Genomic DNA, 11,142 nt, shown 5'->3' with positions numbered 1-11,142 from the left:
ACACCATGGAAGGGGACCTGAGTGGGTTGCTGCTGCTGGCTTGGGTGGCTCGGGGTGGCCAGCTTTTATTCCCTTCTTTAAGCACCCAGATGCACCAATCAGCACTCTGTAAAAACACACCAATCAGCGCTCTGTGTCTAGCTAAAGATTTGCAAATGCAGCAATCAGCACTCTGTAAAAACGCACCAATCAGCACTTGGTGTCTAGCTAAATGTTTGTAAATACACCAATCAGCACTCTGTAAAAATGGACCAATCAGCACTCTATAAAATGGACCAATCAGTGCTCTGTAAAATGGACCAATCAGCAGGGTGTGGGTGGGGCCAAATAAGGGAATAAAATCTAGCTACCGAGTCAGCAGCGGCAACCCACTGGGGTCCCCTTCCACTCTGTGGGAGCTTTGTTCTTTCACTCTTCACAATAAATCTTGCTGCTGCTCACTCTTTGGGTCCGCACTACCTTTATGAGCTGTAACACTCACCGTGAGGGTCTGTAGCTTCATTCCTGAAGTCAGCGAGACCACAAACCCAGTGGGAAGAACAAACAACTCTGGACACGCCACCTTTAAGAGCTGTAACACTCACTGCAAAGGTCTGCGGCTTCACTCCTGAAGTCAGCAAGACCACGAATCCACCAGAAGGAAGAAACTCTGGACGTATCTGAACATTGGGAAGGAACAAACTCTGGACACACCATCTTTAAGAACTGTAACATTCACCGCGGCAGTCCGTGGCTTTATTTTTGAAGTCAGTGAAACCAAGAACCCACTGGGAGAAACCCATTCCAGACACACTAGCACAGTAGCAAAACCAGGAAACTGACTTTTGTATAATATGTGTACATAGTTCTATGCCTGTGTCTTATCATATTTGCAGATTTGTGTAACCACTACACAATCCAATGGAGAGCTATTCCATCCCACAGAAATCTCCCACCATGCTGCCCTTTAGGGTCACGCCCTACTCCTTACACATTATCACCCTGACAACTGACAACCACTAATCTCTTCTCCACCAATCTCTAGAATAGTGTCATTTTGAAAATGTTACATAAATAGAATCACAAAGTATGTGATTTTTGTGACTGGCATTTTCCCTTCAGCATAATGTCCTTGAGATGCATCCAAGCTGTTGCATGTATCAACAGTTTGCTCTTTTTTATTGCTAAGGTATACTTCATTAGATGGAGCCACTGCAGTTTAACTATTTGCCTTTTGAGGGACATTTTGGCTATTTCTAGTTTTGGGGCTATTATAAATAAAGCTGTTGTGAACATTTGTGTAAGATTGTTGTGTGAATATGTATTTTTATTTATCTGATATAAATGTCCCAGAATGTAGTTCCTGGCTCACATGGCAAATATATGTCTAGTTCTTCTTCAAGACACCACCAAACTATTTTCTAGAAAGACTGTGTTATTTTGCATTCTTACCATCAATGTATGTGAAATCCAGTTTTTCTGCATTCTCACTAGCATTTACTATTGTTGTTTTTTAAAAAAAATTTAGCTGTATTAAGAGGTGTACGGGCCGGGGGTGGTGGCTCACGCTTTAATCCCAGCACTTTGGGAGGCTGAGGCGGGCAGATCACAAGGTCAGAACATGGAGATCATCCTGACTAACACAGTGAAATCCCACCTCTATTAAAAATACAAAAAATCAACTGGGCGTGGTGGTGGGTGCCTGTAGTACGAGCTACTGGGGAGGCTGAGGCAGGAGAATGGCGTGAACCCAGGAGGCAGAGCTTGCAGTGGGCTAAGATCGTGTCACTGCACTCCAGCCTGGGCGACAGAGGGAGACTCTGTCTCAAAAAAAAAGGTGTGTAGCACTATTGCATCAAGTTCTTAATTTGCATTTCCCTGATGGCTAGTGATTTGCATGTCATTCATTGTGCTTATTTGCCATGTATATATATCTTCTGTGATAAAATGTGTCTTCATATCTTTTGCCCATTTTGTAATTAAATTTCATAGTCTGCACTCTATAGTTTTATAGTAGAACTTTTATAGTTGACTATATATTCTAGATAATATATTTTGGTAATATATGTGGTTTTAAATATTTTCTCCATATCTCTAGCTTACTTTTCATTTCTTAGCAGGGTACCTCACAGAACAACAGTTTTAAATTTTGGTAAAGCCCCATCTATTGATTTTGTTTGTTTTCTTTTGTGTTTGTGTTTTTTGTTTCCGAGACTAAGTCTTACTCTGTTGCCCAGGCTGGAATGCAGTGGCGTGATCTCGGCTCACTGCAAGCTCCGCCTCCCGGGTTCACACCTTTCTCCTGCCTCAGCCTCCAGAGTAGCTGGGACTACAGGCGCCTGCAACTACGCCTGGCTAATTTTTTGCACAGCCTGTGTTTTTGTTTTTTACACATAGCGCTTTTGGCGTCATGTCTACGAACTCAGAACTCAGACACCAGGCCCTAGCTCCTGACGATTTTCTCATGTTTTTTCTAAACCTTTAACATGTAGACATGATTTAATTGGGGTTAAATGTTCTCAGAAGATGTGAGAATTTGTTAAGTTTCTTTCTTGCATCTTTTGCCTTTTGCTTCCTTTTTTATTTTGTTTGGTTTTGTTTTTGTCTATGGATTTCCACTTTCTCCTGGACCGTATTTTGAAAAGACTATAGACTATATTACCTCCATTGAATTATTATCATTCTTTGTCAAAATGAGTTGGCATAGGTGTTTCCCTATGTTGGTCAGGTTGGTCTGGAACTCCCAACCTCAGGTGATCTGCCTGCCTTGACCTCCCAAAATGCTGGAATTACAGATGTGAGCCCCAGAGTTCTGCCCTCATATTCTTTTTTTTTTTTTCCTTCTTGCTTTAGGTTACTTTGGACTACTTTTTTAGATTCTTGAGGTGGGAACTGAGATTATTGATTTCTGACCTTTTTTTTCTGCGTGTACATTTTATACTATAAATAGTTTTTCAAAGCACTGCTTTAGCGATATACCAAAGATTTTGATGTGTTACATTTTCATTTTCACTTAGTTGAATATTTTTTTTTATTTTCCTTAAGACATCTTTTTTGATCCACAGGTAATTTAAAAGTATGTTATTTAGTTTCCATGTGTTTGGAGTTGTACTGATTTTCTTCACGTTATTGATTTCTGGTTCAACTCCATTGCTTCTAGATAACACAGTCTGTGTGATTTCAATTCTTTCACATTTGTTGAGGTTTTTTTTAATGGTCCAGGGTATGATCTACATTGGTAAATATTCCATGGACAGTAAAAAATGTGTATTCTTCTGTTTGGTGTGGTGGTCTGTAAATGTCTATTAGATCTTATTGGTGAATAGTTTTGTTGGGTTTCATTATCTGGCTGAGTTTTTGTACAGTTGTTTTATTAGTATTTCAGAGATGGTTTGTGAAGTCTCAAAGTTTAACTTTGTATTTGTCTATTTCTCCTTCCAGTTCTGACCATTTTTGCTCAACTTATTTGTAACTCAGTTTTTTGATGCACACACATTTCGAATTGCTATAACTTCGGTCTGAATTAACACTTTTATCTTTATTTAGGGTTTCTGTTTGTCTCTTAGAATATTCATTGCTCTGGGTATTTTATGGTATCTGATATTACAGTCATTTCTGCTTTCTTTGACGGATGTTTGTATGGTTTTTTTTTTTTTCATTCTTCTGTTTCAACCTTCCACTCTTGTAATATTTGCAGTAAGTTTCTAATAGTGAGAGGTGAAGCCAGCTTGACTTCTGGGTCTGGTGGGGACTTGAAGAACTTTTCTGTGGCCAGCTATAGGTTTGTAAAAACGCTCTGTAAAAACTCTGTAAAAACGCACCAATCAGTGCTCTGTGGCTAGCTAGAGGTTTATAAAATGGACCAATCATCAGGACATGGGCGGGGACAAGTAAGGGAATAAAAACTGGCCACCCCCCACCCCCCCCACCCCCGCCCCCAGCCAGCAACAGAAAGCTCTTGGGGTGCCTTCCCACACTGTAGAAGCATTGTTCTTTTGCTCTTCACAGTAAATCTCGCTGCTGCTCACTCTTTGGGTCTGTGCCAACTTTATGAGCTGTAACACTCGCCATGAAGGTCCGTGGCTTCATTCTTGAAGTCAGTGAGACCACAAACTCCATTGTTGAAGTCAGTGAGACCACGGACCACCAGAAGGAACAAACTGTGGACACAATAGGTAGTATATCTATGATTCATTATTTTTCACTCTGACATTTGCCTTTTCAGACAATTTAAATATAATGCAATTATTAATATGTGAGTTCTTATGACTGTCTTTTGCTTTTTGTTTTCTTTTTTGTTTCCTTTGGTTTTAGCTTCTCTGTTTGCTTTTCCTGTGTTTTGATGTGTTCCTTAAGCAATTTTTAGTATTCCCTTTTTTAATCAATCATTTTTTGGTGTATCTCATTGTATAGTTTTTGTGATTTATCTACTAACATAACTTATCATAGTCTACTGGTGCTGACATTTTGTCAATTTGACTAAAGTGTAGAAACTTTACCTCATTTATATCCCTTTCTATTCCTACATTTATAATATACATTTTTTATTTTCTCTACTTGCATCAAAAACCACGTCTGACCATGTTGTAATTTTTGCCTCAACCATCAAATTAATTTACAAAACTGAAGAAGAGAAGTCTGTTGTTTCAACCCATGTTTTTAATCATTCTATTGTTTATTTTTTTCCTGATCATCCAGGAGTTCTTCCATTATCATTTATATTCCAGTTCAAGCACTTCCTTTAGCTCTTGTTTTAGGATAAGTCTGCGAGCATCAAATTCTCTTGATTTTCCTTCCTCTAAGAATGCCATGGTCGGGCATGGTGGCTCACGCCTGTAATCCCAGCACTTTGAGAGGCCAAGGCATGTGGATACACTGAGCTCAGCAGTTTGAGACCAGCCTCGGCTACATGAGCAAACCCTGTCTCGCCTGAAAATACAAAAATTAGCCAGGCGTGGTGGTTCATGTCTGTAATCCCAGCTACTCAGGAGGCTGAGGTGTGAGGATCACACGAGCCTGGGAGGCAGAGGCTGCAGTGAGCTGTGGTCACGTCACTGCCCTCAAGCCTGGATGAAAGAGCAAGACTCCATCTAAATAACAAACAAAACAAAAACAAAGAATGTCATGATAGAACCTTCATTTTATACTAATATTTTTCTGGTTATACATTCTGGGTTAACATTACTTTCAGCCATTAAAATAACGTGTGCCACTTCTGACTGGCATGCATGATTTCTAATGAGCAATCCACTGTTATTTAATTTATTTTCTTCTATGCATGAGGTGTCATTTCTCTCTTGTTGCTTTCAAGAGTTTTTTGGGGGAAACTGAGGCAGGAGAATGGCGTGAGCCCAGGAGGCGGAGCTTGCAGTGAGCCGAGATCGCGCCACTGCACTCCAGCCTTGGCGACAGAGCGAGACTCTGTCTCAAAATAATAATAATAGTGATAATAATAAAAAGAGTTTTTTTGGTCTAAATTTCTTTGGTTTTATCTTCGTTTGGGTTTGCACAGATTCTTGAGTTTTTGCATTTAAGTCTTTGTCCAAATTTGGAAAATAGTCAGTCTTCCTTCAAATACTTTTTGGACATCACCAATTTGTCATCTCTCTCTAAGATTCCAGTGACACAAATTTCGTATCTTTTGTTATAGTCTTACAGATTTATCAGCATGAAATAATAGTAATATGAACAACTTTACAAAATAAATTTGCATGTAATGAATAAATTACTCAAAATGTACAATGTACTGAAGCAGACAAATACCATAAATTATGAAGAGTTCCACATCTTACAGAGAAAGTAAGCCCATTCCGTAAAGCTTTCCCAAGACAAAGCCGCAGGTTCATCCAGTTTCAGTAACTATTTTAAACTATTTAAGGAACAAACAACACTAACTTTATGCAAACTTCAAACATATTTGAAAAAAGGAAAAATACTTGCAGTTATGTTTAATGAGATCTGTGTAAACTTTAAGACCTGAAAAGAACTCTACAACAAGTAGGAATTTATGGAACAATAACACTTACGAGCCAAGTTCTTAAGAAAATATTAGCCAACTGAATTCAGTGATATAAAAGATGGCTACTACCTCATGACCAAGTGGAGTTCATTCCAGAAATTCAAGGTTGTTGGAACATTTGAGACTCAATTAGTGTGATTCACTACATTAGCTGAAGGAAGGAGAAAAGACATGCAACCACCTTGATAGAGTCTTAAAATATTATTTAACAGAATTTGGCACTTGGCCTTAATTTTCAAAAAATCTGGCTGTGTGTGATGGCTCATGCCTGTAATCCCAGCACTTTGGGCAGCTGAGTTGGGTGGATCACCTGAGGTCGGGAGTTCGAGACCAGCCTGACCAAAAGGAGAAACCTTGTCTCTACTAAATATACAAAATTAGCCGGGCATGGTGGCACGTGCCTGTCGTCCTAGGTACTCGGGAGGCTGAGGCAAGAGAATCGCTTGAACCTGGGAGGCAGATGTTGCAGTGAGCTGAGATCACGCCACTGAACTCCATTCTGGGCAACAAGAGCAAAGCTGCGTCTCAATAAATAAATAAATAAATAAAAACAAAAATCTGTTTGCAAACTTGTATTTAAAAGGTATTTCTTCAATCTAAGAAACGATTGCTAACCTATTGCACACATTAGTCCCAGCAGTGAAATATATGTAAAACTGTCTCTTTCATATCTGGAGTAGTAGTCAGACAATGAAAATGGCAAGAAAATTATACGAAAGAGATAATAACTGCATCCAGGTAAAATTGTCGTTATTTACTCTTGATCTAATCAGATACTTAGAAAATAAAAATAATAGACAAATTCATAGATTTAATAAGTAAATTTAAATAATGTTGCTGGATACAAAGTCACTATACATTAAACCAATTATGTTACTGATATAGTTTGGATGTTTGTCCCTTCCAAATCTCATGTTGAAATGTAACCTCCAATGTTGTATCCTTTTATAATCAAGCATTTAAAACAATATTTTTTTCTAAGGACTGCCTTGGTTGCATAACAAAAATTTTTAAATATTCATTTTAGTACTATTTTATTTACAATTATCTTCTAATTTTCCTTCCGATTTTATTTGACAAGCCATAGATTATTTAGAAACGTATTATTTTACTTCCAAAAATTTGGGCAATGTTCTTCATCTTATTTGTAATTTGATAAGACTGTGTTCAGATAATATACTCTGTATGATTTCATTCTTGCGAAAGTAATTGAGACTACTTTTATCGTCACAGTATTTGTTCTATTTCATGGATAATCTTTGTGCAATGTAAATAAATAAACATTCTGTAGTTCTCAGATGTCAGTATATATGTCCAGTATATATGTCAATTATAAATGCCAGCTCAGTCAAGGTGATTGAAAGCATTGTTTCTATCTTGATTTCTTTCCTGATCTTTGTTTGCACGAAGCTACAGAGATGTTTGTTGTCTTCTTCTACCTCCCTAGTTCCCACACCACCAGCATGAAGTCAGAAAACGTTCTGGAGGAGACTCAGCTGGCAGGGTAAAGTAGATATATGTTATTCAGGGGGCCTCTATAGACTGTAATGCAGCACACAAGCCTACAGGGCTGTTTACAACTCAGCTGCTTTGTCCTCAGTCCCTCACAATCTCCCTTTCTCAGCCAGGCTCAATCTTCTCCCCCGTTAAGATTCCGTAGAGGGATCAAATAATAAGAGTGGACATTCGTCCCTACTCACCTAAGTGGAATTTGTTCATCTCCGGAATTTGGAATTTTTATACTTTTTGATCTATAGCTCATTAAAATTTTAAAAATAAGATTATTTTCCAGTTTATCCATTTAGCCTAGTCTATATCTTTTTTTGTTCTTATAGTAACAGTGACAGTTCTTGTAATTTTCTACTTCCTAATTGGCATTATGTTTTATGATTTTTTTTCCAATTCATGTTGATAGTCCTACATAATTTACTTAAAGCCCTGTATATTATTCCTTTCTATGTCTATACCACAATTCACTTTTCTTCTAAATATTGAGAATGTTTCTTTTCTCTCCTGTTACATTTTTTATATGTCATCATGGACGTACAAGGAAAAATGTACCGAGACTGTAAAAACCTAGAGTGGAAATACTGTATTATCCAAATGACTCAGGGTTACACCAATCTATGCTCACAGTGCCCCACACGACACCAAACGTCATCCTGCAGTGTGCTGTCACTTCACATGCTGCATAGTTTTTAGGATGTACAAAATTTTTATAATCAAAACAAATGGATCAGTCTTTCTTTTAGAATTTCAAAATGTTTTTTTATTGCAAACCATGGCTCAAAACGACCAATTTTATATTTCTTTGGGCTCATATAGGATTGTTTCCTGAAGACAGATGTTTAGAATGGGATTTTTGTTGTTTTCATCAAGCATCTAACAATTGCATTTTGAGTTTTAATAGCACACTGCCATCCACTCACAATCCTAATAATATAGCAGAATCTATTCCCATAGAATCTTCTAAATCCTTGATTTTAAAACAAGCTATTGTATTTTCCAGTTTTTTGGGGGAGAAATTGCTGTTTGAATTTGGATTTTTCTGTTCGTTGGTGAGTTTGAGCAAATATTTATTGACTATTGGAATATTCTCTTCTATAGTCAGTCTATATCCTTTGCCCAATTTTCCGTGGCATTTCCATTAATTAACTTATTGATTAGTTAACAATTTTTCATAAGGAAGTTAGCCCATTGTCTGTCTTATGTGATCAAAATTTTTTCTGAGCTTCATATACTTCTTTTAATTTTGATATTTTCTTCATGCAAAGAAGTCAGTAATTTTCTTCAAATATTTTTTCATTTGTGTCTTCTGGATTTTGTCTTGCTTACAAAGTCTTATTTTTAAAAAAATTATTTTAACAGGATTCCTAAGGCTTCATTTACCTACTATGAGATTCATTCATTCCATATGTAAAATTTAATGTTTTTAGTAAATCAGTACATTTGTGCAATTATCACAACCATCCAGTTTTTTTTAACATTTCTGTTATGTCCAAAATTTCTCTATTTACAGTTAATTCCCACCGATACCCCAAGCCCTAGGCACCCAATGATCTGCTTTTTGTGTCAATCAATTTACCTGTTCTACATATTTCAAGTAAATGAAATCATACATTATGTAACCTTTTGTGTTCAGTTTCCTTCACTTAGTTAACATTATTGAAGTTCATCAGTTTTGTAGTATGTATCATCATTTTGTCCCTTTTCACTTATTTTTATTTATTTTCTCTTTTTTCATTTGTGTAAATTTATAAGGTCCAAGTGTAGTTTTGTTACCTGTGTAGATTGTGTAGTGGTGAAGTCAGTGTTCCACAGTATCCATCACCCCAATCACATGCATTGTACCCATTAAGTCATCGCTCATCACCCGGAGTGTAAGGGTTGAAACTTGCCTTGGGAAAACTACCCTCATGTTCATGGTATCTCCCCTGCCAGATAAGTCTGGTTTTGTTCCCTTTTATTGTTGAATGATATTGCCTTGCGTGGATGTAGTTTATCCATTTTGTTAATCCATTTACTAGTTGAAGGATATCTGGATTGTTTTCAGTTTGGGCCTACTATGGCTACTGCTATTATGAACTCTTAAACATGTATCTTCATGAGGACATACGTTTTTATGTCTCTTAGGTAGATTTCAAGGAGTGAAATTGCTGGGTCATATGGCAAACATATGTTAAACTTTTAAAGAAATTGTCAAATTTCCAGGTATTTGTAAAATCGTACACTCCCATCAGCAACACATAAGGGTTTAGAAAGTCTGTTTGTCTTCAAACATAATCATAATGATGATGATAGCATTAGAAATAACATCTGTCTTGTGAATTTTATATTTTCTCTTTATGTTTCAATTTTTATTCATCCAGGATCCATTTGGTGAAAGAAATGACTTTGGAATACAACTTACCACAAACTGAAACTAAATCTCAACTCTTTCTGGTTCTAATTCTAGACTCTGTTTTACTGGCATATTTAATAAAAAATAAAGAATCAGTAACAAATTTGGTTTTTTTTTTTTTTTTTTTTTTGAGACGGTCTCTGTCACCCAGGCTGGGGTGCAGTGGCGTGATCTTGGCTCACTACAAGCTCCAACTCCTGGGTTCATGCCATTCTCCCACCTCAATCTCCGGAGTAGCTGGGACTACAGGTGCCTGCCACCATGCCTGGCTAATTTTGTTTTTTGTATTTTTAGTAGAGATGTGGTTTCACCGTGTTAGCCAGAATGGTCTTGATCTGCTGACCTCATGGTCCGCCCGCCTCGGCCTCCCAAAGTGCTGGGATCACAGGCATGAGCCACCACACCCAGCCAACAAATGTATTTTTTGAAATAAATGTATAGTATGTTTTAGCACCTTATAGAGCTAGTCGTTCCTATTCTACTTTTTCTCAAAAATTTCCCTGTAAAAACAACATGTCAGCATACTGAATTGAGTTCTCATATCAATCCTTTTTCCTTGCTTTTCTGTTTTATTCTAATTGAGTTCATGGCAGACATTTAATGCTCAATACATATGTATTAAAAAAGATCCAAAACGCTGAATGGAGGATGCCTATCAGGAATCTCTAGGCCTTCATGTTTAATTTAACTACAAATACTAACAACCTAAGAGTACCACAATCTATCATTTCTGTACCCTGAAATCAACCTCTCCTACTCTAGCCGCCATTTCTTTACTTTTAAAAATGTATGATTTTGCTCCTTTTCTCCCCATGTGCATCAGGCCCACTCTACAAAGGTTGAATCCTGGCCTGTCTGAGCCCGTGTGATCCCACGGTCATTCCAATGAGAAAGTGGGTACTGGGAATACTCTGGAAACAGTGTAGTTGCTCCTTATAAGGGCACACAGGAAAAAGTGCTATCCTTTTCCTTTCTCTGGAAGCTGTTGTAAAAGAGTAAGAAACCTAAAGCTGCTGCAGGGGTCCTCCTATCATCGCAGGAAAGCTGACGTGCTGTGTGTGACAGAGAGATGAGGTATGAAGTGCCAGGGTCGCTGGTGATGCCACTGGCCTGCTGAGTTGTGCAACCCTGGAGACGCCCAGCCTTGCATCTATCACCTATGTGAGATCATGGGTCAAAGAAAAATAAAGCCCACTAGGTGGGATTTTCAGCTATTCGCAGCAGAAGCATCTTCATTCAAATA

The sequence above is a fragment of the Macaca fascicularis genome, chromosome 4 (genome assembly GCF_037993035.2).
Source record: "Macaca fascicularis isolate 582-1 chromosome 4, T2T-MFA8v1.1".
Taxonomy (NCBI): domain Eukaryota; kingdom Metazoa; phylum Chordata; class Mammalia; order Primates; family Cercopithecidae; genus Macaca; species Macaca fascicularis.
The sequence above is the reverse complement of the archived record's forward strand: the minus strand, read 5'-3'. Positions refer to the sequence as shown.